Source organism: Martes martes (genome assembly GCF_963455335.1).
Source record: "Martes martes genome assembly, chromosome: 11".
Lineage (NCBI taxonomy): Eukaryota > Metazoa > Chordata > Mammalia > Carnivora > Mustelidae > Martes > Martes martes.
Window position 1 is genome coordinate 61389740 of NC_137899.1, and position 5983 is coordinate 61395722.

Genomic DNA, 5983 nt, shown 5'->3' on the forward strand with positions numbered 1-5983 from the left:
CCCCCTGTCTCCTTAGTTCTCTCTCCCCAGCCCTGTGGATGCTGCAGGTGATAGCAGGATCTTGAAAGTTTAAACTTGAATATTAATTCACTTAACTAATCCGAATACCTTCTCCTTATTGTTACCTTGTCACTATGTTTATGGAATGTCAGGGCCAACAAGGAAGACAGAAAATGAAAATACCTGATCGTTGAAGTGCAACCTTACCGTGATATAGAGGCTGCTCATGGGTGGTGAGCAGAGTGCGAGCTTTCAAAGGGCCTGGAGAGTGTGAGCACAGCCCGTGGGTGGGCCACCAAGAGCACGCAGCTCTCCAAAGCCAGAGTCTACTGAGACCTTAAGAGGAGAAAATTCTAGATGATTTAGAAAGTTCTTTTTTTTTTTTTTTTTAGATTTTATTTACTTATTTGAGAGAGAGAAAGAGAACGTGAGCCGGAGTGGGGGGGGGGGGCGGAGGGGAAAGGGGGAGAGGGAGAAGCAGAAGGGGTTTGATCCCAGGACCCTGGAATCATGATTTGAGCTGAAGGCAGACGCTTAACCAACTGAGCCACCCAGGAGCCCAAAGATTGTTATGAAAGTTCTAATGAAACTCCACTCACCCAGGACAAAAGGTATGAGACATTTCACACTTCCATCTAAAATGTGTAAGAAAGTAAATGGAGGCACACATCCTTCCTTAGTGGGGGTTATTCTGTTCTGTGATACAATTAGAGAGTACAGAGAAGCTCCACCCCCTCAAATACCCTCAAGAAAATTTTATTACATTTCTAAGGAATTATTGTTCCTTTGGTAGGTGTCGTTACATTAAAAAAGGAGGCACTTTGAAGTAGGATAAAATGAAATGCTGTCTGGAATGTGCATTAAAATAATTCAACGAAGAATAAAAAAGAAAAAGGAAACGTTGAGAATCATTGATAATTGTTAATCTGCGTGATGAATCTGTGAGGTTGTACTATTCCTACTATTGTACTGATCTGGCTATTTTTATGTGTGTTTGAAATTTTTCATGAAAAAGAAAACGAATTCATAAAACAGACACCAAAAAACTTGCAAATGTATTCCTTCGGCTTAAGTAACTTTAAAACATCTGCAAATTCCAACAAAATCTTCACACACCAAAATCTCTCTGTGCTTTTAACACTTTGTGAAAATTAATTAATCAGAGGACACTGTGATTAAGGTAAGGAGTTAGGACAAAGACAAATTAAGGAAAGGATTGTTTTAGGAAGAAAGAATAGGAACCAGGAAGCTGAGGTTTGTAGAAGTGCAGAAACTACATTGTGGGTTTGGGGAGAGTTGGTGAGAATGTCTTCTCAAAGGCATTCTTTGATGGAAATAACAAGGTATCACAGATGGAAGACCGGATATCTGGGCACTAGCCTGGTCCTTGCCGCTAGCTGGCTGTGTGTCTTTGGACATGGCGTTTGCATATTCATTTGTCAAACATCTAAAGTGCTGGGGGGGTGGGCGGGGGAGATACACATGGCACTGTTTGGCCCAGAAGTTGCTTAGCGTTACTTGGGGCTGATGCTAACTAAAGAAGCCCCACTGAGCATGGTTCAGCTATGAGTGTGCACCACGGGAAGGCACTACGGAGTTGTAGAGAGAGGCTGCAGTGGGATGTGAACAGAGAAAGGAGAGCCTGAGCACAGGTAGAAAGGGAAGATGTGTATTCTGGGAGAAAGGAAAGGCACATGCAGATGTGTGGAGGTGAGCTACAGATCTTCACAGATCTAATGCTGCTGGAGCAGGGCGTGGGGGAGGGGGTTGGTGACGGCATTGGGATGTAGCATAAGGAGAAGTAGGTTGGCCAGTTCCACTTGACAATGCACTCAACAAATGATTACCCAGCCCCTACCACGTACTGGGCAATGTGCGAGGGACCCAGGAAACGGCAGCAAACAAGGCGGACAGAGTTCCCATCTTGGCAGAAATCACACTGGTGCAGGTGAAGAAAAAGACGGGAAAGAAGACAAATGAAGACAGAGTATGAGAACAAGAGGGATAGAGAAGACCCAGAGGCTGGAGGTTGGGAGAAGCCTCCAGAAGCTGGCTGGGGAGAGGGAGGGAGAAAACCATTCCCACCACCCCCCGCCATCCCCATTCTGATTTCCACAGACAGAAGGGCTCTAGGTGGATGTTTGAGTTGACCGGCTACTAAGTATGCTCAATGCTTGATCCCATGTCACACCACCGGGTGACACAGCTGTCACCAAGACGAAGAGGATACGCCCACAACCAGAGCTGCCCGTAGTCACACCTTGGCACGTGAAGGGTTACTCCTCCTGCTTGTGGCTGCCATCTCTTTCCAGGTGTCCCAGCAGCATGACCCCACTCCACAGAGAAGGACAGACCTCACCCCACCAGCTGGAAATCCTTCCTATTCTAAAAGAAACACCTTATCCTAAATGGCACACTGAAGCACAAACGGCAGAGCGGTGGAGAGTGCCGTCGTGTCCTTTAATTAGCCCAAGAGCCATGTTCTGGTTCCTGGTGCAGGCTGGGCGTACAGCCGTTTGTATCCGTTCTGCTCCATTAGGCTAATTTGTTTTCAGATATAAATTCAAGTTGCTGTCCCAAAACCACGGTGCGGTCTTTTCACAGAAACACCCCATTCTGTGTTTAATGAGTTAGCAGGTTTTGGAGATGCCGAGGATATCTCTTTGATCGAATACTCCAGCTAAAAGAGAAACACTGCCCACTGGAGCACAAGCATAATTAAGCCGAACAATCTAGGGTGGTACGTGAGGAAGCCACATGCCTGGGGCAGGTCAAACGTCTAACTGCTTCTTGATGTGGCATTTGCCTGACACGTTCTGCATCCAAAAACACTTGGCCACTGGGAACGTCCCACAGGAATGCCGCTGCTGCAGGCCCTATCGAGCGGCGCTAAAGTATCAGGAATCATCTGGAGGTGCCTGTAGCCTTCGGGGTTGCTTAGTGCGGGAGAACGCGCGCCCCTCACTGCTGTAACTGCCGAGGATGGCAGAAAGGCCCTTACCCCCGACATGTCTTTCCAGTTATCTGTCTGGGTGCCACAGTTGTCACCATCAGTGGCTTTGTCAAGACAATGGCTCTTGACTAGGGATGGGCTGGCCTGGCTAGATAATTTGTGGGACCCCATGCAAAAGGCAAATGTGGAGCCCCTGGTCCAAAAAATAGGGGGAAAAAAAGTGCCGTTGGGGAACTAACCTATAGTTTTTTCCTTCTGCTCCAGTCTCTACCTCAACTAGTCACGGTATTTTTTTTTATTTGCTATTTAAGGCCATGCCAAGTAAAGAAAACAAAATTTTAAATTGTTAGTATGAATTCTGCAATGCCAATTTTAAAGGCAAATAGAAATGCGTTGAACTCATCCATGAAATCACCAAAATTACACAATTTGCATTTCATAGCTCATACATGCATATGTATTTTGTTCTTACCAGAACCGTCTCAATCCTGCGGGAAATAAACTCAACTTGCTTCTTTTTTTTATTGGTTTAAGCGAAAGCCCCAAATCAATATAGCTTTTATTGCCTCTTTAAAATATCACAAATACGTCTGAAAAATCATCCAGCATCTTGTCATTTCAGTAGCTGGACAACTTAGGCCTTACTCACCAGCCTGATGAACTCTTCCTTTTTCAGAAACCTAGATCCCATCCCCAAATTTTCTGATACCCTTGTTTTTTTAACTGTTGTGGCTTGCCGAGTCAAGGCAGCTGAGTTGGATACAAGTTCAATGCCATTTCCTTCAAGAATTAACTCATCTCTCTAGGGCTTGAGATACTGAACGAGTCATATGTGCCTCATCCAAATGCTGTGGATGTATTTTTCACCCAAGAAATTTCAGATTTTAACAAGAGAAGCATTCTCCGGAATAACAACGTTGACGGGGAAGTGAGCACACACTGACCTGAGCTTGTAAGGGAAACCCAGTGCAACACGCTTGACTACTGATGGTGCAGACAAAAGCAGTTCTTTTCCAGTTCCCACCATTTGTCAATTCGAAGCCTCTTTTTTTTTTCTTTTTTTTTAATTTTCCAAAGAGACTGAGTTCTACATTGATGGGACTGAAGTCCCTCTGCAGGGTTTCTCTGGTGCCCTTTACAATAAGAGTGGGTCCCTTTGGAGTGATGTCAACATTTTTTGGAATGGTGGCAGTCTGATTGCCGAGAATGGTCTTCTTTCTCATAATAGATGAGGCAAAGGTCTAAACTCAATTTGCTTCTTGATCACACACCTTCTGCCAACCCTGTCTGGCTTCAGCTTTCTTAGAAATAAGGAAAGAAAAAGGAACTATGGTCTGGCCTGTCTTTCTCTTTCCTTCCACATCCTCATATCCAGGACAAGTGATCCTAACAGCTAATAGTAATTTGTCAGTGTTTGTTCCCACATTTTGACAAATGGACCATGGTTGTGTAAGATCTTCATGTCAGGGGGGAAATGGGTGGGGGGAGGTAGATGAGCTCTCTCTGCGTTATCTTTGCAACTTAGCTGTATATCTAAAATTATTATTTATATAAGCTTTTTATTTAAAAGCTTATTAAAAAGAGAAAATCCTGAGTAGCTCAGTCTATTGAGCATCTGCCTTCAGCCTGGGTCCTGATCCTGGGATCCTGGGATCAAGGTCCTGGGATCAAGTTCTACCTTGGGTTCCCTGCTTAGCGGGGAGTCTACTTCTCCCTCTCCCTCTGCCCTTCCCTCCTGCTCATCTTCTCTCTCTCTCTTGCTCTCTCTCAAATAAATACATAAAATCTTTTTTTTTTAATTTATTTATTTGTTAGAGAGAGAGAGCGAGCGAGCACAGCAGACAGAGTGGTAGGCAGAGGCAGAGGGAGAAGCAGGCTCCCCGCCGAGCAAGGAGCCCGATGTGGGACTCGATCCCAGGACGCTGAGATCATGACCTGAGCCGAAGGCAGCTGCTCAACCAACTGAGCCACCCAGGCGTCCCCATAAAATCTTTTTTTTAAAAGGGTTTTTTTGCATACATCTTGCCAAGAATAGCTAAGTTAAAAAGAAATTAAGGCATTCCAGTAATATTTACCTAACTTACCAGGTCAAATTCACCTGGGGTGAATTACCATACCCATTTCTTTTTCTTTTCTTTTCTTTTTTTTTTTTAGATTTTATTCATTTATTTGACAGACAGAGACCACAAGTAGGCAGAGAAGCAGGCAGAGAGAGAGGAGGAAGCAGGCTCCCTGCGGAGCAGAGAGCCCGATGTGGGGCTCTATTCCAAGACCCTGGGATCATGACCTGAGCCGAAGGCAGAGGCTTTAACCCACTGAGCCACCCAAGCGCCCCACCATACCTGTTTCTAAGAGACTCTGGTTTACTAGATCTGCAGGAGGATTGGACCCAGGACCGGAGTTTTAATAAGCACTACCCTGAGGAGTCTTATCAGACAAGTTTGGGAAATATTGTACTGGAGTGCAATGGAATTAGGGTAGCTTTAAGAGTAAAGTAAATTCAAGGCTGCATTCCAGCTATGTGACCTTTTATAATATACCAGATTTTTCACTTAACAACTTTTCTATTTGCCAGTTGTGTGGCCTTTAAGTCAGTTACCTAACTTCTTAGAAAATTCGTAGTGCCATCGTCATACCATAGAACCACTGTGACATTTGGATGAGGAACGTGTAAAAAGCCCAGCACAGAGATTGGCCTGCCTAGGTTTAGGTTACAGTTGGCCCAAACACCTTATATTCTACTGTTTTTTTTCCAGAGGAGAACATAAGAGGTTAATAAACTGTGACCATAGTTCTTAAAGGAGTGATACCAAGACCCATGATCTTTTTGCAGAATATTATTAATACCTAGGGAATGGGAAATATGATCTCTTCTTTAAGTTCCCCTCTATTTAGACACTGTGACTGCTAATTCATTTCCTAATAGATAATGGAGAGATATTTGCCCTTCATTGTGCCAAATGAGGAGAGTCAGTCTGGATGTTTTCCCTAGGCTTCTGCCTGAGGGAAGGTCGCTTGATTGCCTGTACA

At 44.5% G+C, this 5983-nt stretch overlaps 1 pseudogene across 1 annotated transcript; it reads right to left on the minus strand.

The window, feature by feature from the left end:
• Positions 1-3587: 3587 nt before the first annotated feature.
• Positions 3588-4176, minus strand: LOC308352470 (large ribosomal subunit protein uL6-like; annotated as a pseudogene). Its single transcript has one exon. The product of its transcript is annotated as a large ribosomal subunit protein uL6-like (transcript).
• Positions 4177-5983: the final 1807 nt, after the last annotated feature.